Source organism: Sus scrofa, chromosome 9 (genome assembly GCF_054392235.1).
Source record: "Sus scrofa isolate SSC_HxYL_T2T_F1_AM1 chromosome 9, Sscrofa_HxYL_maternal_Yorkshire_Landrace_v2.0, whole genome shotgun sequence".
Classification (NCBI taxonomy): Eukaryota; Metazoa; Chordata; class Mammalia; order Artiodactyla; family Suidae; genus Sus; species Sus scrofa.
In genome coordinates, this window is record NC_139391.1 from 17,476,720 (window position 1) to 17,504,318 (window position 27,599).

General features: G+C 41.9%; 2 protein-coding genes across 2 annotated transcripts in view; one reads left to right on the top strand and one right to left on the bottom strand.

The window, feature by feature from the left end:
* ANKRD42 (ankyrin repeat domain 42) overlaps window positions 1–27,599 on the top strand; it is a 151,127-nt gene that overhangs the window by 117,870 nt on the left and 5,658 nt on the right. The gene's annotated exons all lie outside the window — the stretch shown is intronic.
* Window positions 1,021–27,599, bottom strand: part of LOC146399759 (uncharacterized) — a 113,590-nt gene continuing 87,011 nt past the window's right edge. The window contains exon 4 of the mRNA XM_084975507.1: window positions 1,021–2,646. The gene's annotated coding sequence lies outside the window, so the exon portion shown is untranslated. The remainder of the gene's footprint in view (window positions 2,647–27,599) is intronic.

Consider the following 27,599-nt stretch of genomic DNA (forward strand, 5'->3'; position numbering starts at 1 on the left):
GGTCAGGGAAAGGTGCTGTGTGGGCAGGCCTTGTTGGGTCTATCAGGGATCAGCTTCTGAGACTCTTTCCCCTTCACAGCTAAGCCATTTAATACCCACCTGCAGCCACAAACCCAGCCCCCGAAGTGGCACCCATATTGACCTAAGGCTTTAGGACTTGAACCATTCTTATAGGATCCTAGGACTTGGACAGGAGGCCTGGTAGTTCTCAGATACCCCACAGGGCAGATGAAGAGGTGGGGAGGGGGTGTCTATCCTGAGATGCTTTCATGGGGGCTGGATGAGGACCGTAGCATTTTAATAATAGCTTCCTTCCTGCCTCTATTCCTCATATGGGAACCTATCAGAGGCTGAGCAACTCCTGTGTTCTAGGCATCACACAGGGTACTTGCTTAGATGCCATTTAAGTTAGGCAGTAGAATCCCAGGTAGTTGGAGCATAGCGGACAGAAATGAATGGGATAGAGTGTTTGGGAGTTGTCCAGGTGAGCAGTACTCATCTGGGAGTACTATGGGCTTGAGTTCTGCTGTTGGCTTTCTGTCTCTGGAGCAATGAAATAGCAAAAACCAGTTGGGGATGATTGGGGGGGGGCGGGACCCAAAGAAGACACCAACCCTGAGAACTACTTGTGAGCAATGGGGGTGAGCCTAGAGAAAATGATGGTGGGATGATGGGGCTGAGACCGTACGTGGGGGCCCAGGAATTCCTGTTTCTCTGCCCAGTCACAGATCGCTGTGGGAACGGGGCAGGGAAATGGTGAGAAGTGAAGCAGCCCAGAGCAGCTCTAACGTGGGCAGGTCGGCAGAGGCCGTCTTGCTCTGCCCTTAGCAAGTGGGCTCTTTTGTTTGCCTGGGCTCTTTCTACACTGGTCTGTCCCTCTCACTTGAGGTGTAAGATCTGGGGTTCTCAGGTGGACTGACAAGGAAGGCGCAGAGGAGGCCACTCAGGCAGCTTTTGTTACAGAACCAAACTTGGGTCCACTACTTGAGGTGAAGTAGGACCAATCTACTGACACCGGGCTGGGGTAAAGGAAAGTGCAGTGTTTATTGCAAGACACTCCACATGGGTCCAAGCACGAACAGGCAGCTCAGGCTCAAAAGACCTGAACTCCCTGATGGCTTTCAGGGAAGGGTTTTTAGAGACAAAGTGAGGGAGAGGGTTGCAGGGTGCCTGATCAGCTTGCGGATATTCTTCTAATTGGTTGGTGGTGAGGTAAAAGGGTGGTATTTCCAGAGTCAACCTCAACAACCCGCTGGTTCCAATAGGTCTGGACTGGTGGTTGGCATGCAATTAACTTCTTCCTCCTTATGGGGATTTTGGTGTCTGCAAAACAACTCAAGGATATGGCTTAGGATATCATCTACAGTCCTTGAGGAGCAACAAAAGTCCTTGACTTCCCTTTATGGCTAAACTCTCAGTATTTTCTCTTGCTTGGTGATTATCCTTTGCTTCTGCCTTTCCCTCATTTTTCTGATTAAATTTGCTCTTTGAAACTCAGGGAAGGCCTAGGAGGCTAAAGCTTTTCTACAAATAAGGGGCAGGGGTCATGGGGGTGCTGTTCCTGGGAAAGCTCCCTAGGGTCCAGCTGAGTTTTACTCTGAACCCATGATCCAGGGTGTGTAGACGAAGGAGTGGTCTGCGTGCATTAGTGTTTATGACCTCCTAGCAGTAAAGGGTGTTCTTTAGCCAGACCCTGCCCCAGGCTTTTACTTCGCTCAGGAATCCTCTGGATTGATGGGAGGATGGGATACTGTGTCCAACCGTCTGGTTTGATAAATTGTTGAAAATACACACCCTTTCTCATTTATTCTTTTTACAGTTGCACCTGTGGCATATGGAAGTTCCTGGGCTAGGGGTCAAATTGGAAATGGAGCTGAGGCTTATGCCACAGCCATGGCAACAATGGATCCAGGTGGCATCTGTGACCTACACTGCAGCTTGCAGCAATGCTGGATCCCTAACCCACTGAGTGAGTCCGGGGATCAAACCTGCATCCTCACAGAGACTATGTCGGGTCCTTAACCTGCTGAACCACAATGAGAATTCCTCATTTATTCTTTGCAATATTTCTATAGCTAAGTATTCTTATTCCCATTTTACAGATGAGAGAACCGAGGCCTAAAGGAGTTAACTTGGTCAAGGTCTTATCTAATCATGGTCACAAGTGGAATCAGAGTTCCAGTGGGTCTCTTGGGCCCTCTTCACCATAGCCAGCAAATGACATAAGTAAAGGAAAATGTTCTCAAGAAGCTGTTTGGCAAATTATTCCTAACAAGATATTACCCTGGATGTCCTTTTAATATTTTTATCTTCTTCTGGTAAAAACAGCACAGATTTATAATTTCAACTGCAAGTTCTGTTCCCAAATGAAAATAGCCATGACATCTTTTTATACAAATATATATGCATTTCTCACGAACTGATATGTTTTTACCAGGCTCCAGATACTGGAGTGAAGTGGTTTTAGGAAAATTGTTTTTGGCAGCACTCGCTTTTGAAATAAACGCATTATTGTTATATTTAAAATCCATTTGATAAAATTCCTTAGTCAAAGCAAAGATTTACTTAGCTGAATTTTCCGGCGGAAGTGTTAGATATGTCTGCAGCTGCAGCCTCCCGGAGTATAATCACCATGTGTTCTTTCAGCTGAGGTGAAAAAAAAAAAGTCAAAATAATTCCACTATCTCAAGAAAACAATTATTTACATCTTGGGATATTTACTTATAATCTTTTTTCTTATGGGTTCTTTTCTTTTTTTCTAATTTTTTTTTAAAAAATTTTGTTTAATTTTTTTGTCTTTTTCCAGAGCTGCATCTACCACATATGGAGGTTCCCAGGCTAGGGGTCTAATCAGAGCTCTAGTCACAGCAACACAGGATCTGGGCCATGTCTGCGACCTACACCACAGCTCATGGCAATGCCAGATCCTTAACCCGCTGAGCAAGGCTAGGGATCGAACCTGCAACCTCATGGTTCCTAGTCAGATTGGTTAACCACTGAGCCATGACAGGAACTCCTGGGTTCTTTTCTTTAAAGCATAGTTGCAATAGAAAGCAGTGTATGTATAATTTTATAGTTAACTTTTCAAAAATGTAATACTAGCTGCTTATTAACTGTTTAAAATAAATTGTATATTATCATTTTCTCATGTCGGTACAGAGACTTTTCATTTGTTTCTGTTTAAGTTTTATTGAAGTATAATTGATTTACAAGGTAGTGATAATTTCTGCTGTACAACAAAATGATTCAGTTTTACATGTACACACATCCATTCTCTTTCAGATTCTTTTCCCACATGGAATATCACAGAATATTGGGTAGAGTTCTCTGTACTATACAGCAGGTCCCCTGGTACAGACTTTTAAATCATTATGTTAGATGATATAAAATGAATTGTTTAAACCAATTTCTTATTGTTGGCCATTTGAGCCTACTTTCACAAACAATATAACGTGTTCGGAGTTCCCGCTGTGGCTCAGTGGAAATGAATCTGACTGGCACCCATGAGGATGCAGGTTCAATCCCTGGCCTTGCCCAGTGGGTTAAGGATCTGGCATTGCTGTGGCTGTGGAGCAGGCTGGCAGCTGTAGCTCTGTTTCGACCCCTAGCCTGGGAATTTCCATGTGCCATGGGCGCAGCCCTAAAAAGGCAACAAAACAAAACAAAAAACCCACCTGATATAACGTCTTTTCTTTTCTTTTCTTTCTTTTTTTTTTTTACAAGCAAGCAAAGTTATTATTAAAGGAAAGCAGATAGCTCCCAGGGTTTCTGGGAGAGAGGGAGAAGAGCCCCCCTTCTCTACTGTCCTATAGGGTTTTTTATTCTTTAAAGTTGGTGGGGGCGGGGTACCAACATGGGGTCCAGGGAGATGTGGTCTTCTCCCATTGGCCTTGCTCAGTTACCTATATCAGTCCTTGTCCAACATGGTCCTAGAGGTGGGAATGTCCTATAAGCCTCATAGTTCCTTTGACCTTTTCCTCCCATAAACTGACTCACAGGGGATTAGGGATTCCTGTCCACCTGGGTGTAGGCACACTCCCTAGAGTAAACAAGGCCTGTGGGGAATAGCATTTCTTATAATAAAACAAGGCTTGTGGAGATGATACTCCCTGGAGCCCTTAAGCCATAAATGTTAATCAATGGCCACATCAAAGAATGCATCAATCCCACTCTTGGGCATCTATCCGGACAAAACTCTACTTAAAAGAGACACGTGCACCCGCATGTTCATTGCAGCACTATTCACAATAGCCAGGACATGGAAACAATCCAAATGTCCATCAGATGATTGGATTCGGAAGATGTGGTATATATACACAATGGAATACTACTCAGCCATAAAAAAGAATGACATAATGCCATTTGCAGCAACATGGATGGAACTAGAGAATCTCATACTGAGTGAAATGAGCCAGAAAGACAAAGACAAATACCATATGATATCACTTATAACTGGAATCTAATATCCAGCACAAATGAACATCACCTCAGAAAAGAAAATCATGGATTTGGAGAAAAGACTTGTGGCTGCCTGATGGGAGGGGGAGGGAGTGGGAGGGATCGGGAGCTTGGGCTTATCAGACACAACCTAGAATAGATTTACAAGGAGATCCTGCTGAATAGCATTGAGAACTTTGTCTAGATACTCATGTTGCAACAGAACAAAGGGTGGGGAAAAAATGTAATTGTAATGTATACATGTAAAGATAACTTGATCCCCTTGCAGTACAGTGGGAAAATAAAAATAAATAAATAAATAAATAAAAATTAAAAAAAAAAAGAATGCATCAAAGCCTATGCTTCTACACTGATGACCTGAGTTAATATTCTGCCCCAATCTCCCCTCTAGAGTTGGAGACTGTAACTGCCGGGGAGCGGGGGGAGTGAAAGGGGCAACCGCTCTGATTGCTTCCTGCTGAAAAGGGGAAAGCAGTTAGGTCCCCACTCATGGGACGGCTGAGTGGGCTTCGAAACATTATTTTGGATACCCCGTCTGTGACCATCTGAAGGTTGATAGCTTTTAATCGGGATGTAATGAAATGAGAAATACAATTAATTATACAGGGTCTAAATTAAAGGACCAGGATCATGATGATGGCTATGGTGATAAAATATTTCCACCAGGAGGAGGAGGTCAGCCAGTTCCAGAGGGCGATTCCAAAAGCTGGAGCTGAATCTGACATCTTATGAATCTGCTGCTGGAGATCTTTAGTTTCTCTGTTTACTAACTGATGTCTCAGTGTCTCCTTTGACTTCTATTAAACCTTGTGAGCACAGATGTATTGGATTGGATCCAGGATGAGCCCCCAGAAAGATGATGCCAGAAAGATGGTACTGGAATCTGGTTCTTGTTCACGGAGGTTGAAGAAGGAACTCTGCAAACACACGGGCAGCAAGCAACCAAAGTTTTTTTTTTTTTTTTGGTCTTTTTTCTATTTCTTTGGGCCGCTCCCGCGGCATATGGAGGTTCCCAGGCTAGGGGTCTAATCGGAGCTGTAGCCGCCGGCCTACGCCAGAGCCACAGCAACGGGGGATCCGAGCCGCGTCTGCAACCTACACCACAGCTCACGGCAACGCCGGATCGTTAACCCACTGAGCAAGGGCAGGGACCGAACCCGCAACCTCATGGTTCCTAGTCGGATTTGTTAACCACTGCGCCACGACAGGAACTCCCAAAGTTTTTATCAAAGGAAAGGAGATAGCTCCCAGGGTTGCTGGAAGGGGGGAGAAGAGCCCCCCAGTATAAATTTTTTTGGGGGGGTCTTTTTGCTTTTTCTAGGGCTGCACCCGTGGCATATAGAGGTTCCCAGGCTAGAGGTCTAATTGGAGCTGTAACCAGTGGCCAATGCCAGAACCACAGCAACGTGGGATCTGAGCCGCATCTGTGACCTACACCATAGCTCCTGGCAACACTGGATCCTTAACCACTGAGCGAGGCCAGGAGTGGAACCTGCAACCTCATGGCTCGTAGTCAGATTCATTAACCACTGAGCCATGACGGGAAGTCCTGTTTTCATTTTTTAAAGATAAACTTAGAGAATTCACTTTATTGGATCAGAGTATTAACATTTATTATTACTCTTTAGATATATTGCCACATCATTTTATTAATAAGTTGTATAAATTTATTCTACCATTTATTTATTTATTAAAATTTATTTACTTTTCCTTTTTAGGGCCGCACTCAGGGCATATGGAGCTTCCCAGGCTAGGGGTCCAGTCGGAGCTACAGTTGTTACAGCTGCCGGCCTACTCCACAGCAATGCAGGATCTGAGCCGTGTCTGCCACCTACATCACAGTTCACGGAAATGCCAGATCTTCAACGCACTGAGCGAGGCCAGGGATTGAACCTGCAACCTCATGGTTCCTAGTTGGATTCATTTCCGCTGAGCCATGATAGGAACTCCCCAACATTTATACTTTGGAAGCACCAGTTTCCCTGTACCCTCACTAGCACCAGACCTTATCACAACAAAAAGTTCTTTTTCCTTTACTAATTTTACATCTAAAATAGTACCTCACCATCATTTTAGTCTTTATTTCTTTGATTATTAATGAGGTTGATTATTTCTAGTTCTAAATCTTCTGCGTGAATTTTGGGCTCATATCCTTTGACCAATTATCCATTGGGTTCTTACATTTAAAAAAAATTGTGTATACAGTATATGGTATAGGATTTTTAAATGTATATGCTAGAGATAGTAATCCTTCCTCCAATATAATGCTATGAATATTTTTTCATAATCTGTCATTTCTTCTTTCTATGTCAACTCTTTAGAAGTATGTATCATTTAAAAAGAAACAGCTACAAATCCACGAGCTATTAAAATAATCATGCCACAAAAGATTGCATTGAAGGGAGGGTGCAGTGCAACCTGGATAAGACCTGGGGACAGGACTGGAGAAGGAATCCAACTTACTCTGCTCGGTTGGAGAAGGCATAACCAGAGTAAACGACAGGAAGTTGTAGGTAGTAAATAATAGGTGACCTTGATTATGTGTCAGGATCCATTAATCCTCACCACTTTAAAGGAAGAACAAGTACAGCTCTTTCCAGTGAACTTACAGGACCTGCCTAAGGTCATACAGACAACCAGCGGCAGAGCTGGGCTTGAGCACAGGCCTGAGCTGGACCCTAGAACCCAAGCTCTTTCCATGGACTGTGGGATGGAGGCTGGTCACTTCCTCCAGCAGGGCCTCAGTTTCCTCCTAACATGAGGCTTGGAGCAGATGTCCCCCAGGGTCATCTTGAGTGGTTGAAGGAGGAATGTTGGGGGCTAGAGCTGCTGCTCCTCACAGGCTCTCCCCAATCCTGGGAGACCAAAAAGCTCAGAACTAGAACAAGCCCCCTGCTAAACACTCTTTCTGCTAAGGAATGCTGCTTTTCTTTCTTTTCTCGTGCTCCCATTCGGCCTCCCCTAAACACCGAGACTTATGCCATAAAAGGAAAGCCCTGTCTAGTACCTGAAATGGTCTAAGTGAGAGGTCCAGTCTTCAGGTCATATGAAACCTTAGAACTGTTTGTATTTACTAGATCTGTATCTTAGAGAAGACCCTCCCCACCCGGGTCAGAGCCTAGTGCTTACACAGTGGGAGTTGGGGAGAGGCTCATGTGGCTTAATGTCCATTCCTAGGTCTCTGGTATATTGGTGATGCCAGACCTGGGTCCTGTCATTTAACAGGAAGGAAGCTGGCAGCAGTCTCACCCCTGTGACTTTTTCCATCATTTAAAGCGGAGACAAAGGACACTCACCCAAAGAGAAAAATTAGATTAGGCAATTTACCAGTTCACAGAATCCACTCAACTGTTCTGTCCTTTTCTTTTCTACAGAGCCATGTTCCCATCTGCCTTCTGTGGGCAGTGGCTGGGCAGGCCAGCCTCCCTGTCTGCAGAATCCCTCGCCATGGGAGACCCTGCCCAGGACCTGGGATGCCCCTGAAAGTAAAGGCAGAGGGCTGTTTCTATAGTTCATTGATGTACCTGCAGTTCATTTCCACTCTCTCGGTCTCAAGGGGGCTAAGAGAGAGGCAGAAGCAGCTTCTGATGTCAGAGTTCTCCCCAGCTACCTGCCTCCTGCCCCAGCTGTTCTGCTGGGCCCTCCCCATTCCCCCAAAATAAGCAGAAGAAGGGGCATGATTGGCAGCTGGGAGGGAGCAACACCCAGAGCTGTGCCTCCCTCATGGAGTACCTGCTACAGCAGCTTCTAGCTTTCCTAGCCTGTGAGAGCATTCAGTTGGGAAGCAAAAGCAAGAAGGGGAGGCTTCTGCTTTTTTTTTTTTAAAGCATGCATTTTATTATAAATGTATGGCTTGTTTGGAAATAAAGTATGGAAATATATAGAGTTCAGATTGAAATTATTCTCTAATACTATGTCATAAAGACAACCACTGTTAGTGGTATTCTCTTCCATTGTGCTGCAGTTTTCTTTCATCATTTATAACCATGTAACCAACTATCTCAAACATCTTTCCAAATCAGTAATACAGGTCTATTTTATTCTTCTTACTAACTGAAGAGTATCACAGGTTTGGGTAAAACATTCTCCTTCTAACTGGTATTTCTATTAACGGATTCTTCAGTTACATCCAATTTTTTTTTTGCTATTAAAAACAGAACTGCACCAAACATTCTTGTAGATATTTCTTAGTGCACATATGTGAGAACGTCTATGGGAAGAATTCCTAGAAGTGAACGGCTGAGTCAACGGCTGAGTAAAAGAGTTTATACATTTAAAATATTGAAATCTATTGTTATTTTGCACTCTAAAACGTTTTATTAATTTGCATACTCTTATGAGAGTGTTCCTTAACTTTCAGTAGCTCTTACCAGTACGCAACATGTGAACTGCCTAAATCAATAGCTCCTGAGTTCTCCAGAGATTGAACAATTCTCAATAACTCTTTCAATGCACGTCAATACACCGTTTTCTATGCCTGGCATGGATGCTATAAGCCTGGGTATTCAAGGGTGTCTAAAGTTTAAATAACACTCTATACCCATCTTAGAGGAATTTACAAGTGGGAGAAAAGACAAGTAAATGAAAGTTTAAAGATAATGTGCCAGGTATCAGGATAGGAATACATTCTGAGCAGGTGTGGAACAGTCTCTGGGGACCTTTGGGGAAGGCTTTCCAGAGGAAGTGTGTTGGAGGCATGAATATGTGATGTGACAAAGAATGGAAAGAAAAGTCTGGTGCCACAGAGTGGCTGTAGAGGTCAGTCTATACTTTACAAAGTCTTGTGACTCTCTCACTGACCCTTGAGGCAAAACAAATGAGAACAACATCAAAGATTGGCATCTTGAAAACAAGATTGCTGAAGCATTGATGTTGCTGATGGAAAACCATCAGCTCTGACATTCTCAGGACTGGAGCCTCGGGGGATTTTGGGGAGAGGCCATAGATGGCTTGAAGCAAACAACAAATTACAGCCTGGGAGGGCTAAAACATTTATGATTACTTTATGTGCTTAGGAATGGCTGTGCTAGCATATCTTGCTTCCAATCTATTTGAAGTAAAATACCGATGTATCCCCTGCATGTACAAGGAAGAAGAAAATAGTAAATAAAAATCATGAGTTGACTCAGAGGGTTGCTATTGCCTCTTGAAGGTGGTAGCCCCCTGATCCCCTCTCTATTTCTTTGTCTCTTTCTTCTTATTTCTGTGGCACTGCTGACTTGAGGAGCTGGGTTGATGAGCAGGTCTCATCAGAAGTGGCTCCTGAAAGATTAGTAGTTTTCCTGGGTAAGAAGTAGGGAAGGGCATTCCAGGCAGAGGGACACATATGAGCAAAGCTGGGGGTGTTCATGTGCTGACTGGGGGGTGGTTGCCTCGACCTGTGGGATGATCGGGGCAGTGGTGAGAAATTCATCAAGAGAGCTGGGCCGTGCTGTGAAGGACCCCAAAAGCACAGGCAGGGGAGAATGTGCAGATCAGGTGCAGAAAGGCTAGAGGGCAGAGAGCCTAGAGTCTCAAAGAGTGATTAAGAGATGGAGAGTGATTAAGTACAGGACGGGGAGGAGAAGGCAGGAGGATGGAGAATGTTTGGATACATCCCTCTGAAATTGCAGACTCTGCCTGGACCTGCAGGAATCGGACCTAGAAGCTGTCATCTTGGGCAAATTTATTACACTGGATGGCTAATAAAACTGTATTGATTTCATTTTGTTTTGTAACCAGCAATCCCTCTGCTGGGAGAAATGTCAAATCTGATGTGTCCAAGTGGAATGAACAATAAAACTTCTAGCTTGGTTCAACTGAAAACTGCTGTCTCAGGCTCAGAGCTGCTTGCACTCTGTGATGGGCCAAGGTGAGGCCTTTATTGGGCTATAATTCCCTTCTTGATTAGAAGCCTTGACACTGATGCAGGCTAGAGAGATTGGAGAGAATGCAGGGCAGAAAACCACAGGTAGGGCAATGACCTTATCTTAGACAAAACCAGGAGTTAGTGTGGGCATATGCATTCATTCACTCATTCGGCAAAGCTGTATGAGAATTTACTCTGTGATCAGCAGACTGCTAGCCATTAGAGACAAAAAATCTCTGTTCCCCAGGGACCCAGTGCAGGATCAGAGCCCAAAGAAATGTTTGGCTTGGCGTGGCCAGATCCTGTCTTCAACAAAACAATGGAGTTTGAGATGCTTGTCCTGGGAACCCTCTTCCTTTTCTCTATCTGATCCCACCCTGGGCTTCCCTGTAGTAGAGGGTTTGTCCCATTCTCCTCAGCTGACTACCAGCTTGACCTCATTAAAGCACTGACTGATGATCAGAGAATTTCTTTCTTTTTTTTTTTTTTTGTCTTTTCTAGGGCTGCTCTTGCAGCATATGGAGGTTCCCAGGCTAGGGGTCTAATTGGAGCTGTAGACACAAGCCTACACCAGAGCCACAGCAAACTGGGGATCTGAGCCACATCTGCAACCTACACCACAGCTCATGGCCATGCCGGATGCTTAACTCATTGAGCAAGGCCAGGGATTGAACCCGCAACCTCATGGTTCCTAGTTGGATGCATTAACCATTGCACCACGATGGGAGCTCCTGATGATGAGAGAATTTCTAATAATAGCTGAAGGAACCATCCTGATTTATTTTCCAATGTATGTGAGAGAAAGCTTGGGAAAAATATCTGGTCTTGGTTCCGGCTGGTCCTGGCCTGATTGCTCACTAGCTTTGTGACTTTGGAAAAATCACTTTTAGCTTTTCTGAGGCTCATTTTATTCACCTGAAAGTATGAGGCTTCATAATTCTTGTTCTGCTCTCCTCCTGGGATGACTGGAAGGCTCAGTAGATGTGGATGTGCTTTGAAAATTGTGGAGTGCAATACAAAAGCAAGAGCTTGTAACGACTCCCTGTGCTCTCTGCTGCTCAGAGACAGAGACCGGGATTGTTACTGCCGGGGGGCTCACAATTCACAGGCTGCCCCTTTCTTTACCTCAACTCTGAAGGGAGTGACATACCACACTTGGGCTTACCTCCTCCCATTCAAAGATGGTGGGCTCTGAGGCTAGCGGGCTTGAGCCAATTTCTCTCTGAAGATTTCTATGTAGATGGCAGGATAAGAGCAATTATGCTTGGGCTCTAGCAGGAGAGATTAGGTCAAACATTGGGAGGAATCAACCTGCTTTTAAGGGTTGAGACACTGGCCTGTGCAACCTTGGAACTTTCTGAGACCTGGGGGTTCCCCCTTCTGACCTCCTGTGTGACTCTGGGCAAGTTGCCATTTACTAAATTACCAAGGGCCTCTGGATCTCAGTTACTTCCTAGGGCTTGGCTGTATCAAGGTAATATAGTGTGTGTGCCAAAATGTGGGCTGAGTAGAATCTCCTTTTTTTGGAAACTGTTCTGATAGGAAAGATGGAGGCAGCTTGTGTTGTTTAATTTGTAGGGCAGGAGATAAGTTAGGGAACTTTGCTAGGCTTCTGCAAAGCCCCTATGGGGAATTCACATTGCAGATGGTACAAAAATTTGGTAAAATCTACTTAGTGGATTCTGGACTGCTGAAATGCTCTCATCTGTGCTCAGTTGGAGGAGAGAAAAAAGGCTTTTAGCAGGCTGCAGGTAACCATCTTGAGCTTTTCCCCACGGAACTTTTGGCAAAAAGAAAATTTTACTCAATTGTTTAGGACAAAGGGAACTAGTAAAGGAGATAGAGAAGTAGGCTTAGGTGTGAGAGCCAAGTTAATGTGCTATTGATAAGCATGTCTTCATGGAAGAGAAATGAATGTTTCGACTGATTATTCACATCAGACAGAGAGAGGCGCCTGTCCTGTCTCTCATCAGGAGCGCTGGTGCCGAGACCTTCCTAAGTCACAGTCACTGAGGGACATCACAGAGGATGTGATGGTTGTGAATGCTGATGACAAAGATGAAGACGATGGTGCTGGGAGCTGACCTTCTCTGGAAACTACCATGTGCCAGGCCCTGTGCTAAGGGCTTCATTATGGATTACCTCACTGAATTCTCATCATCGTATCATTCATTCTTTTTTTTTGGCTACATTTGCAGCACGCCGAAGTTCCCAAGCCAGGGATCGAACTCGTGTCACAGTAGCAGCAACTCAAACCACAGCAGTGACAGTGTCAAATCCTCGAACCACTGTGCCACCAGAGAACTCCCATGTAATGCATTCTTTTTTTTTTTTTCTTTTTTTTTCTGGTCTTTTTGCCATTTCTTGGGCCGCTCCCACGGCATATGGAGATTCCCAGGCTAGGGGTCTAATTGGAGCCATAGCCACCAGTCTACGTCAGGGCCACAGCAACGTGGGATCCGAGCCGCGTCTGCGACCTACAGCACAGCTCATGGCAATGCCAGATCCCTAACCCACTGAGCAAGGGTAGGGACCGAACCCGCAACCTCATGGTTCCTAGTTGGATTCATTAACCACTGCGCCACGACGGGAACTCCCCCTGTAATGCATTCTTATCCTCACTTGACAGACGCAGAAACTGAAGTTAGTGAAGGTAAGTACGTTGCTCAGAGTTGCCTTTCTAGGCAATGAGCAAACCCAGGCAGATCTACCCAAGAGTCAGCAACTTAATATAGTTTCTTAATTTGAATTATTTTCCAGCTCCTGCTCTAATCATTTCTATAAGTTATTAGATACACGGATTAAACTGAAGCAGTGTATGGAGAGTTCCTTTCTTCTAATGCTGCCAGATGGCTGAGTTTTAAACCTCCTTGAAGAGAATCTCTGAGCTTCCAAATCAAAGCATTTTTATTGCTTGCAAGATAGCTTACTCTTAAATTTGGAACAGTCTCACAAGGGAGGTACTATTAACCCATTTAATAGTTAAAGAAATTGAGGCTCAGGCAATTTAACTCAGTGTTCCTCAAACATTAATGTATATATAAATTATCTGGGAATTTTGTTAAAATCAGATTGTGATTCAGTAGGTCTGGCTTGCAGCTTGAGATTCTGCATTTCTGACAAGCTCCCAGGTATTGCTGAGGTTGCTGGTCAGGGGACTGGATCTTGAGGAGTAACGTGGGTAACCTGGGGAATTGTTAAAGCCTAGTTTTTTTTTCTCTCTCTCTCTCTCTCTTTTTTTTTTTTTTTGCCTTTTAGAAGTGGAGGTTCCCAGGCTAGGGGTTGAATCAGTGCTGCAGCTGCTGGCCTATGACACAGCCACAGCGATGCCAGATCTGAGCCATGTCTGCAACCTACACTACAGTTCACAGCAATGCTGGATCCTTAACCCACTGAATGAGGCCAGGGATCGAATATGGATACTACTAGTCAGATTCACTCCTGCTGAACCACGACAGGAACACATTGGGATTTTGACTGGGATTGCATTAAATCTGTAGATTGCTTCGGGTAGTAGTCACATATTAGCAACATTAAGCCTGCCAATCCGTGAACATGGGATGCACGCATTTGTGCCTTCTTTACTTTGTTTAAGCAATGTTTTGCTGTTTTGAATGTACAACTCTTTCACCTCTCTAAATATTTAAAAGGTATTATTTAACCTTTAAAATGACCTTAAGAGGTAGGTCTGTTATGATCAATATTTATAAATGAAATACTAACGCATAGATTTTAACTTGCCCAGGATCAAATGGCTAGAGGTGGAAGGGCTAGAATTCAAACCTTGGCAATCTGGAAACATTTAGCATTCCTCTGAAATGCTTTATTATTTAGACAACTTTAGGAAACCAGCAGAGGGAGATGACAAGAGGCAAAGCTAGTTCAGTAACTCCAGAAAGGCTCAGGAAATGGAAGTACCAGATGCCTCAAGGTGAGGGATGAGGTTAAAAAATGGGATTATATTTGGAGAAGGAAAACTACCAGATTCTCTACTGCACCTTAACCAGGCAACCACCTCTGACATCCCAGCAGGCAAGGGGAAGCAGTTTATTTTTTGGAGAAATTGAATCAGACAGGCTCTGCATTCAAGACACCAAGGACAGTAGAGGACAGGCATCTTACTGAAAGCAGTGGGATTAAATGAAAGTCTACATGTTGGACAATGAGGGAAAAAACCCTCTTATTCCCACTAGGCTACTAGAAAGCAGACTGTCAGACAAAGATGGATTATAGAGGAGAAAAAGAAATGAAATTAGAGGATCAATCAAAAGATCCAGTAGCTGACTAACTGATGTCTCAGTAGTAAGTGAGGAGAGGGAAGAAAATTATTCAAGAGATAAAACAAAAATTCTAAAACTGAAGGATGAGTTTTCAGATATAAATAATTCATTGAGAGCTCAGAAAAATGAATTAATATAGCCCTACGCCAGGCATTTTATTGTGAAATTTCAGAACTCCAACTGTAAGAGGCCAATTGTTGGGGCCCATTTTTTTTTTATTCCACTGTATTCTGGAGGCACTGTCCTCCGGCAAATAGCCAAGTTAAGCAGAGTAGTCAAGACTTTGCCTTCAGGTCACATTTATGTGTACTGTAGGATAAATGGAAAAGAATGATATGAAAATATGCATATTCATAATAGTCCATTGGCTGGAACGGATATATGGGTTGTAACAAGTACCATGACACCTGCATACATCATGGAAAGGTAGACTTTAAAGGGTTTATAGTGATTTGTGTAAAGTTTTTAGGAGTGAGTAGTAATACACCCTACTTCCTTGTCCTACACAGAGCAAAGTGGCTATAGCAGTGTTCCTTAGATTGATTTTTATTCTCTTGCTCTCTGTCCTACAGTGGTTACTCAGATACCCTCTGACGAGAAGATCCTGGGACACTCATAACTATTCTTATCATAAGATTCTGTTAGGCTAGGAGTTCCCACTGCAGCTCAGCAGTAATGCAAACAAGTAGCATCCATGAGGATGAAGGTTCCATCCCTGGCCTTGCTCAGTGGGTTAAGTATCTGGCATTGCCATGAGCTGTGGTGTAGGTCGCAGACACGGCTCAGATCTGGTGTTGCTGTGGCTGTGGCTGGCAGCTACAGCTTGGATGCGACTCCTAGCCTGGGAACTTCCATATGCCATGGATGTGGCCCTAAAAAGACAAAACAAAACAAAACAATTGTCACGCTAAACACATCCAGGCTTTCTATTTGGAATTCTACTTCAGAAATAATAAATATGTAGTTCATTCTGCAAACAAGAACTTATAGGGATTATTTGAGCTGTCTTTGACAGTCAGGACAAATGAAGCTAAGAAGATTCCCTTTACAAGAGAATTGTCTGGTAACCTGTTGAGATGGAGATAAATCAAGTAGAATTATGATTTAGGAGTATGGGCTATCTTGTTTATTAAATTATTGTCTCTCAGCTTCAAATCCAACTTTCTATATTCTGTGATGCTGGACCTCTGCTTAACATTTTTCTCCATTGTAAATTGGCACCTTTTGAAGTTTCTGCCACTAGGGGGCACTAGAAGGTGGTTAAAAGGCTGGAGGGAGAAGTGACTTCCTGTTTGGTTGTGGTTCTGGTCACTGTCATTCCAGCCAGGGCTTTTTGCCCCAGGGGGAGCAGGTGATTGTAGCCTCCAGCTTCTTTTGGAACTCCCAGCTCTGGTCTCATCCTCTCCCATCAGTGCTATCAGCAGTAGGTAGGTTTGCCTCTCCCAGGGGTCTGAGCCTAGCTCCATGAAGCACCTTGTTTAGTCTTTTTGTTTCCTCAGTCTTAGCTTCCAACTGCAGTTGCAACCTTTGGATACCTTAAATGTTTCTTTTTCGCTCTTTCAGTCCTCCAACATCCATCTGACAGATTAAGAGTTGTTTCTCGGAGTTCCCATCGTGGCGCAGTGGTTAACGAATCCGACTAGAAACCATGAGGTCGCGGGTTCAGTCCCTGCCCTTGCTCAGCGGGTTAACGATCCGGTGTTGCCGTGAGCTGTGGTGTAGGTTGCAGACACGGCTCGGATCCCGCGTTGCTGTGGCTCTGGCGTAGGCCGGTGGCTACAGCTTCGATTAGACCCCTAGCCTGGGAACCTCCATATGCCGTGGCAGCGGCCCAGTAAATAGCAAAAAGACCAAAAAAAAAAAAAAAAAAAAAAAAAGAGTTGTTTCTCTTTTCCTGACAGATACAAAGACTGATATAAAAACAGACCTGTGGACTCAATCTGGTTTTCTTATCAGATAGCTGAGAAGTGCTGTGTGATCCTTCTGGATAGAACTTCTTATCCTTCTCTCACTTCTGATACGTAAAATATGATTTAGTAAATTTTAGAATATATGGTTTTTCAGAAAGGCCACATGATACCTGATCGGATAAAAAACAGTAATAAGGGGGAATTTTTGACCCCTTTCCCTTACTGCTCACCTCTGGAATCTGGCCGCTGGAATCTGAGGGAATGCACTTCTATACAGTTCTACACTCTGTTGCATGTAATTAAAACCCAATTCAAATGAGAGTAAACAAAAAGAGACAAGTATTGCTCATGTGCTGGAAAACGTGAAAGCAGAGCTAACTTCAGGTACTGCTGGATTCTGGAGTTCAGACATATTAAGACACAGTCTTTGCATGTCTGGGTTAGCTTTCCTCTATTGGCTTAATTTCCAGACAGGGTTTCTTTTTTTAATGAAGTATAGTTGATTTACAATGTTGTGTTAGTTTCTGGTTTCTGCAAAGTGATTCAATATATGTACATATATTCTTTTTCATATTCTTTTCCATTATGGTTTATTGCAAGATATTGAATATAGTTCTCTGTGCTATACAATAGGACTTTGTTGTCTATTTCATATATAGTAGTTTGAATATGCTAATCTCAAACTCCTAATTTATACCCCCCGCCTCCTTTCCCCTATGATAACCGTAAGTTTGTTTCCTCTGTCTGTGAGTCTGTTTCTCTTTTGTAAATAAGTTCATTTGTATAATATTTTAGATTCTAAATATAAGTGATGTCATATGGTAATTGTCTTTCTCTGCCTGATTTACTTCACTTAGTATAGTATAATAATCTCTGGATTCAACCATGTTACCGCAAATGGCATTATTTCATTCTTTTTTATGGTAGAGTAATATTCCATTGTGTGTGTGTGTGTGTGTGTGTGTGTGTGTATTATATACATAATATGCCCCACATCTTCCCTATCCATTCATCTGTGGATGGACATGTAGGTTGCTTCCATGTCTTAGTTATTACGAATAGTGCTGCTATGAAAATTGAGGTGTGTGTATCTTTTTGAATTAGAGTTTTCTCTGGATATATGTTCAGGTGGGGTCTTTCTAGGTAGTGATAAAGATGGCTATACAGTTTGTTTTTAGAGTCTTAGGTCATTCTTAGAGCTTATGATTCTGAAGAAAAGAAAGTGAAATCTCATGTCCCATCTTCCACTTTCAAACATCATAGACATTGAACTTATTTGTTTTGCTTAGGCCATGTGCCCATTTGTCTAATTACCGTGGCTAGAAGGAAAAGATGGAACAATTGGCTGGGTCTGGGTATGTGCCCATCTGCCCCTAGGTTGGAGGACCAACAGATGCAGATAGAGAAAGAAGATGAATGAGAGTGATACTTGCTACTCTGGCTTATTTCATTTAATACACAAAAACTACCCGGCTGCGGTCTGAATGTTTGTGTTGGCCAAAATTCATACATTGAAATCTAATGCCCAATGTGATGGTATTTGGAAGTGGGGCCTTTGGGAGATGCTTAAGACATGAGGGTGGAGCCATTCTGACTTATAAAAGAGGCCTCAGAGAGCTCCTAAACCCTTCCACCATGTGAGGACACGAGAAGGAGGCGCTATCTGTGAACCAGGAAGTGGGCCCTCACCAAACCTTGAACCTGCCAGTGCTTTGATCCTGGGCTTTCCAGCCTCCAGGACCATGAGAAATAAATGTTTATTGTTTATAAGACACTCAGTTATGGCATTTTGTTATAGCAGAACAAATGGACTAAGAGACTCTCTATAGGGTAGGTATTACTAAATCTACTTTAACCTATTAAGAAACAAGGGCTCAGGAGGTTAAGCCATCCCAGCTAGTGGGTGGGATTCACATCCAAGTCTGATAACTCCAAAGCCCCTGCTCTTTCTATTCAAACACTCTGCTTATCCTAAAAACCATGTTCAAGAGAGTCACACTGGAGATGTCATAGTTTTTAGGTCCTGGAGGTTTGATCTTGGACCTAGAAAGAGAAGACACTGTCAAAAGGAATAGAAATGAGGAGCCAAGGTGAGAATGGGATATAGGAGTCCAGGACTTTAGCTGTTAACGTGACTGGGAGGATGCCCAGAACTCTGATCAAAGATTGTTGTGTCCACACAAAAACTACTCGAACTGATCAATGAATTCAGCAAAGTAGCAGGATACAAGATTAACATTCAGAAATCGGTTGTATTTGTGTGTACTAACAATGAAATATTAGAAAAGGAGTATAAAAATATCTTTTAAATCACACCCCCCAAAATTAAATACCTAGCAATAAACCTGACCAAAGAGGTAAAAGACTTACATGCTGAGAACTATAAAACATTAATCAAGGAAATTAAAGAGGATTCAAAGAAATGGAAAGATATTCCATGGTCCTGGGCTGGAAGAATTAATATCATTAAAATGGCCATACTACCCAAAGCAATCTACAGAGTCAATGTAATCCTTATCAAATTACCCATGACATTTTTCACATAACTACAGCAAACAATCCAAAAATTTACATGGGACCATAGAAGACCCAGAATTGCCAAAGCAATCCTGAGGAACAAAAACCAAGCAGGAGGCCTAACTCTCCTAGACTTCAGACAATACTACAAAGCTACAGTAATCAAGACAGTGTGGTACTGCTACAAAAACAGACATACAGACCAGTGGAACAGAATAGAGAACCCAGAAATAAAACCAGACACCTATACTCAATTAATTTTTGACAAAGGAGGCAATAATATAAAATGGGGAAAAGATAGTCTCTTCAGGAAATGGTGCTGGAAAAACTTGACAGTTGCATGTAAATCAGTGAAACTAGAACACAACCTCACACCATGTACAAAAATAAACTCAAAATTGCTTAAAGACTTAAACATAAGACAAGACACCATCAAAGTCCTAGAAGAGAACATAGGCAGAACATTCTCTGACATCAACCCTACAACAGTTTTCTTAGGTCAGTCTCCCAAAGCAATAGAAATAAAAACGAAAAGAAATCAATGGGCCCTAATCAATCTTAAAAGCTTTTGCATAGCAAAAGAAACCATAAAAAAAGACAAGCCACAGAATGGCAGAAAGTAGTCACAAGTGATGCAACTGACAAGGGCTTAATCTCCAAAATATACAAACAACTTATACAACTCAACAACAAAAAGCAAACAACCCAATCGAAAAATGGGCAGCAGACCTGAATAGACATTTCTCCAAAGAAGGCACACAGATGGACAACAGGCATACGAAAAAATGCTCAACTACACTAATTAGTAGAGGAATGCAAGTTAAAACTACAACAATGAGGTACCACCTCACACTGTTCAGAATGGCCATCATTAATAAATGTACAAATAACAAATGCAGGAGAGGGTGTGGAGAAAAGGGAACCCTATTATACTGTTGGTGGGAATGTAAATTGGTACAACCACTCTGGGCATATATCTGGACAAAACTTTCATTGAAAAGGTACTCATTGCACCCATATGTTAATTGCATTACTATTCACAATAGCCAAGACACCAAAACAATCTAAATGTCCATCAACAGATAAATGGATTAAGAAGATGTGGTACATATATACAACGGAATACTACTCGGAATAAAAAAACCCAAAATAATGCCATTTGCGGTAACATGGATGGAACTAGAGACTCTCATACTAAGTGAAGTAAGTCAGAAATAGAAAGACAAATACCATATGATATCACTTATATCTAGAATCTAATATGGCACAAATGAACCTAGCTACAGAAAAGAAACTCATGAATACGGAGAACAGACTTGTGGTTACCGAGTGGGAGGGAATGGGATGGACTGAGAGTCTGGGGTTAGTAGATGCAAACTATAGCATTTGGAGTTGATAAGCAATGAGATCCTGCTGTGTAGCACAGAGAACTATATCTAATCACTTGTGATGGAACACGATGGAGGATAATATGAAAAAAAGAATGTATATATATATGTGTAACTGGGTCACTTTGCTGTACACAGGAGTTGACAGAACACTGTAAATCAACTATAATAAAAAATTTAAAAAATACTGTTGTGTAAAGGGCTTATCACCAGCCAGATGCTGTTTACCCAAGAGACACAGATGAGTTGCTTGGCTCAGGGTGAGCTTGTTGGTTTTTGATTCCAGATGAAGACACTGCTTCCCTTGCCTTAACTAATTCTTGTTGGCTCTGGCTTCATTTTAGTCCCAAGGTACCTATATGGGGCTCTCTTCTTTCAGCACCTTTCTTCCCTCTGACTCTTCCTTCCCTCATCCTTCATCTAAGCATCAGGATGAAATATAATCCTCTTGGAGAGTATGGGTATGTGTCTTCTGGAAATGTGTACAGATTAATTATGAGACATGTGCTCCATCTCTCCTGCACAAAGGTGACCTTGTATAGATTCACTCAGCCTGATTTTCTCCAGTTTATTACACTAGGTTCAGGGATAATTTTTCTATGGGGAAGCTCTGATTCAGAGAAAATAATATGCAAGTGTAAAACCTATTTATCATTTAATGAGCAAGTATTAATTGAGCCTCTAACATGTACTTGGGCCTGTGCCAGGCCCTAGGATGGGTGGGGGAAGAGAAAGAATAACAAAAAAAGAGAAGCCTAGTCCATGCCAATGAGAACCTTTACACCTAGCTGAAGACTTCAGGACAAGGAATAGAGAGAATATGTGAAGTTGAGATGATCAAACTTAATAGCTAAGGTGCTCATTCATTAGAAAAATCTTTATTAGAACTCTCCTATATGCCAGGCACTATGCTGAGCACTGGTAAACCAAAGAGACATAAATTATTTTCTTTAAAGAGCGTAAGTCTAGAAGGAGATATTTATAAATAAATAAAAAGGCCATTGCAAACATTTATTGGATGTTTGCTCAGTGATGGGCACCATACTGGATTTTGTCTTTTGAACTGAGGCTACGAAGATGAATAAGACCAAAACTAATTCTTTAACAAGACCACAACCTCATTAATTAGAGAAATGCAAATCAAAACTACCTGAGGTAACACCTCACACCAGTCAGAATGGTTATCAACAAAGAGTCTGCAAAGAAGGAGTTCCTGTTGTGGCCCAGCAGTAACAAATTCAAATAGTATCCATGAGGACATGGGTTCATCCCTGGCCTTGCTCAGTGGGTCAAATATCTGGTGTTGCCATGAGCTGTGGTATACGTTGCAGATGTGGCTCGGATCCAGAGTTGCTGTGGCTGTGGTGTAGGCCAGCAGCTGCAGCTCCAATTTGACCCCTAGCCCGGGGACTTCCATATGCTGCATGTGCGGCCCTAAAAAGCAAAAAAAAAAAAAAAAAAAGTCTACAGACAATAAATGCTGGAGAGGGTATGGGTATGGAGGGTACTGTTGGTGGTAATGTAAACTGGTACAACCACTATAGAGAACAGTATGGAGGTTCCCTAAAAAAAGTAAAAAATAGAGTTACATATGATCCAGCAATCCCACTTCTGGGCATATATCCAGAGAAAACCATAATTTGAAAAGATACATGCATCCCAGTGTTCACTGTAGCACTGACATGGAAACAATCTAAATGTCCATCAACAGAAGGGTAGAGAAGTTATGGTACAAAAATGCAATGGGCTACTACTCAGCCATAAAAAAGAATGAAATAACTCTACTTGCAACAATGATGCAACCAGAGATTATCATACTAAGTGAAATAAGTCAGACAGAGAAAAACAAATACCGTATCACTTACATGTGGAAACTAATTTAATAAATGACACCAATGCTCTTATTTACAAAACAGAAACAGATCCACAGATTTTGAAAACAAACTTATGGTTACCAAAGTGGAAGTGTGGTTGAGGGGGTGGTGAGATAAATTAGGAGTTTGGGATTACCATATACACACCAATAAAACCAACAAGGACCTACTGTATAGTACAGGGAACTCTACTCAATGTTCTGTAATAACCTATATGGGAAAAGAATCTGAATGACTTTGCTGTACACCTGAAACTAACACAACACTGTAAATCAACTATACTCCAATAAAATAAAATTTTAAAAAGTCAAAGAAAAAAAAGATCACGTAGCAATGGTGATGGAAAGCATGTAAATAGATATATTTTTCATGTGTACATGAAATATGATTGATAGACGTATGAACTGAATACCATGGGAACTCAGAAAAAGGAAAATGTAACTCCGTATTATATGAAGTGTCTACAGTAAAAGTGGGCCTGATGGGAAGAAGGTAAATCTGTGATGTGAGGATGGAGGAGTAGACATTTGTCATATGGACAAGACATGATTAGCGGAGGGAGCAGCATGTCAACTATTACGGCAATATGAAAAATTTATGAGGTGCTTGGCCCCTGCAAGTAGCTGTCCAGGTTTGGGGTAAGGATGAGTGGAAGGACCTGAAGGCTGAGATCAGTCAGGGGGCAGGTCATGAAGGGGCTTTAGGACATATTTTAGGGGCTTGGATTTTACCTAGAAAACAATGAAGAATCCCTGAAGCATTTTAAGATGGAAGATGAGCTTAATGGTTTTGAACTCAAAGAGGAGGATAAATTTGAGGCAAGAAGATCTATTAGGGGACCATTGTAATAAAATAGGTAAGAAACAAAGGTTTGGCAGTAGGCATGGGGTTGAAGAGGAAGGAACTAAGTCTAGAAATATTTGGGAGTTAGTATTTTTAGGACTTGGGTTTGTGGGGTGAGGGAAGAGAAAGGACCTAGAAAATTCCATGCTTCTTACTTGGGCATTCAGGTGCACAGTGCTGCCATTTACTGAGATTTGGGATAATGAGAGAAGTGACAGGTAATTTTATGTGTCTACTTGGCTAGGCTGTGGTACTCAGCTGTCTGGTCAAACACCAGTCTGGATGCTGCTGTGAAGGTTTTTTTCTTCTTTGTTTTTTGGTTTTTTTTTTTTTTTTTAGATATGATTAACATTTAAATCAGTAGACCTTGAGTATAGAAGATTGCTCTCTATGATTGAGGTGGATGGGCCTCTTTCAGTCAACTACAGGTCTGAAGAGAGAAGACAGATCCCACAAGGAAGACGGCTTCCTCCACAAGGAAGAAGGCCTTCACACTCGAGAATGCAACCTTAACTCTTCCCTCAGACCCAGGCCCACCAGCTTGTCCTGCAGAGTTTGGTCTGGCCAGCCCCAAGATGGCATGAGCCAATTCCTTAAGTCTCTCTATGTACATCCTATTGGTTCTATTTCTCTGCAGAACCTTGACTACTACAAGAGGATACTTTTTGTTTGTTTGCTTATTTTATTTTGTTTTTTTAGGGCTGCACCTGCGGCATATGGAAGTTCCCAGGCTAGGGATTGAATCGGAGCTACTGCTGCTGGCCTACATCACAGCCACAAAAATGTGGGATCTGAGCCACATCTGTGACCTACACCACAGCTCATGGCAATGCCGGATCCTTAACCCACTGACTGAGGCCAGGGATCAAACCCACGTTCTCATGGATCTTAATTGGGTTTGTTACCACTGAGCCATGACGGGATCTCCAAGAGAATATATTTTAATTCAAGTTTGTGACTCAGAAATGCTTTACTGAAACAATGGTTCAGGATTTTTGAAAGAGAAAGTGAAGGCTTATTTTTGCTCTTTATGCCAGGGGATATTGCGGTTCAGTATCAATGTGTTATTTTTTCATTTGAGTTGTTGAACAATATGTTCCTTCTAGGCTGTTGTATATTAGAGAAAGTAGGATATACTTGTGTAATTCTTACTAGTAATAAAATCCACTACACCCAATAACTTCTAATTATTTTATTGAAGCCAGAGTTGTTTGGAGGTTTCTTTGGAAGTTATATAGATGGTTTTTACCTATAAGAAAGAATTAGAAATACTCCAAAATGTGCATCACTTGAATTGTGTTGAAAAGGATACAAGTTCAAGACTATTACTTTACACTTATTACCCCTCTGGGGGAGAAGTGGGTTTTTCAGCAGGTCGTGGGAGGCGGTAGAATAGATTGGATTCTCCTACAAAACCACAACTGGAGAGATCGGAAACAGGGAGAACTTTATATGATTTCTTAAATCTTTATTATTTCCTAATTTATTTTTTATCCTCTCAAGAGAAGCTTTGGGATCAAACAAAACTAGGTCCTTCACTTATTATCTTTGTGAGTCTGGGCAAGTAAATGCATTGTTTCAAACCTTAGTTGCAATGTCCATAAAACAAACCACTACTGGTTTTTGCAGGGATTCACTGAGATGTTATGTATAAAGTGCTCTGTCCACTTTATAAATGCCACTGCAGGGTTGCATTCAAGTAATGGGAACTATTTTTATTATCTTTTAAGTTTACTATTCCCTCTAGGCTTTTAAATTTCAGAATCCCCAGGATAATTAGATATACTTGGTCTGTGGGACCTTGTGGAATTTTCTTCTGTCCAAATGGACTTTGTAGATTCTCAAAACCTAAAAATTTCTTAAGAATGAAGGGACCTGATAGGATGTAGACATGACATCTTCATGGTTAAATATTTCAAGCTAAAGAATAAATCTTATTTCATGTGGAACAAAACTGTACCTTCATGTGCATGTCCCTTTTCCTCTTTTACATGGCTGGTTCCTACTCACTCTTCAAAACTCGGGTCATCAATACCTTCTAATAGAGCCTTTCTGCCCTTGCCTAGCCCTTCCTTGTATTTCAGCAGCATCCTAGGTCCTCCTAACACACTTCTCCAGGGAACAGCAGTCAAATTTTATTTTGTAAATACATAGCAATGGGCGGCCTTTGTGTTTACTCTGTAACAACACTTATTACCTTGTTTATAACCATCTATTTTGTTTTTTGTTATCTCCTACTAACAGGGTGCCCTTTTAAGGGCATGGACCACATCCAACTTTCTACCTCCAGTGTCTGGCACTGTGCCTAGAACATTGTCTAAGGAATGAATGAGTGGATGGAAGGATGGATGGATGGATGAAAATATGCAGTGAGTTTCAATAAGGACCACGTGATAAATATAATTTTCCTTCATTAACTGTTTCTAATCACGTCTAAATGCCCAAGTACCACTGAGGGCACTACCATCTAACTGTAAAATGTATGACACTTAAGAATTCTGCAATTCCATCCTCAGGCTGTACCCATCACAGTCAGATTCAATAAGGCATCTTCTGTGTACAAAAGTATGATGAGGTAGGGGGACTGTGAGTAGAAATTGTGATTAGTTTTTAATGAGGATAACTGTTCTGAATGTCAAGTTGGTTTGTATTCTCATTAGCAATTCTCATAAATTGTTTGAAATGCTCATACATTCAGGGTTGCAAATTTAGAATGAATCATTTATACTCTGGCTTCCTGTTGACTGGAGAATTTTAATTGCACCCTTTCTCATCAGAGGTCCCCATACAACTACAGCCTTTATTTTTATCCCCTGTTGCCAGCTTCTATCTGAACCACATCCGCTATAGTCTAATCAGGGCATGTGAGGTTAAATCTAGGACAAAGGGAGAGGAAAATCTAGAAAACAAAATCTACGGTCCTGATAGACACAGGTTCAATACTATGACTTTGCAAAGAAGTCATTGTTGGAGGTCTATGGCAGACCCCCAAATACAAGAGTCCATAACCCCCTCTCACACTCCAACCAGCTCTCCTCGAATGTTCTCTTAGTGGCTCCAAGTGGGTTCCTTGCCTGCAGAGGCTTTAACAAGCATCTGTGCCAGGGTGCTACCAACACACTACCTACTCCATCACTTTTAAACTGTGGGCTCCTCTGCTCCAAAGAGGAGCCACCACTCAGGACATGTTTATGATTCCTTTGCTTTTAGTTACTGGTACAATGTATACCTTCCCAAGCAATACAGTGATAAGTTTGTTAGCATTTGAATTTTAGGAAACATGTATCGTACCAAATGTTTTCTTCTGTGACTTTTTTCCTTTGTTCTTTCAAAAAATTTTTATTGAGGTACAGTTGATTTACAATATTTTTTTTTTGCTATACAGTTAATGCATATGCACACATCTACACACCCCTTCTGTGTAGGTGCTCATGAATTTTGAGTAGAGTTCCCTGCGCTATATGGCTAGTCCCTGTTGACCATCTGTCCCATATAGCATAATGTGTATATGTCATCCTAAGTTCTCAATCCCTCCTTCTCCCCACCCCGACCCTTTCCCCTTTGGTAACCATATAGGTTTGTTTTCAATGGATGACTTTCTTTCACTCACCATGCTTCTGGGATTCATCCATGTTGATATGTATATTTGTAACTCATTCATTTTTGTTGCTGGTAGAATGAGTATACAGGTCCTCCAGGCTTTAGTAAAAGTCCTTGGGGCCAGAGGTATTTCCAAATATGGCCTTTTTTGCTGGTTTTTATAAAGGTAATGGGATGTTTATTCTATCAATTACGTACCCTCTCCCATCCTAGAGTTAAGGTCTTGAGAGACATTTTGTAATCAAACATATGAATATTACTGGTTAAAATGCAGGAAATATTCACATTAAATGGAATAATAAACATACTAAATAGCTTGATGTTAGTTCAGGTCAGGCCCTGCTACCAAATCAGTTATGAAATTGCTTATAGTTTCCAAAGTTTAGGGTTTATGGGCCTCCTCCATGATTATTTTTCTATGCTCTCTTTGATGGAGATATTTGGTTGGTTTCCAGTTTTCTGTTATCACAGATAATGCTACTAAACCATCTGTATATGGCTGCCTCCCCTCACAGGCTCTTTGAATGTGGAGGCGGGGCCTTAGTCAACTTCATGGCTGAGCACAGGGCTCCCATAAATGGCTTTGACTGAATGAAAAAGTGCTCAGACACTTTGTTCTTCTTCACAACCTCAGTGCCCTATCAAAAACACAAAAATGAGTCCCAAGGTGAGACCTAAATTCACTGATGTCATTTTAAAAGGCTGCAATAAATCAAATCCCCAAACAACTCCAGGATCATATCATGGTTCTATAGAGTGCTCACATGTGTCTATCTGTTATATCATTATAGACACTGGTCTTTCAAGGACATTCTATTACTTTTTTTTTTTTTTTTCGGTCTTTTGTCCTTTTAGGGTTGCACCTGTAGCATATGGAGGTT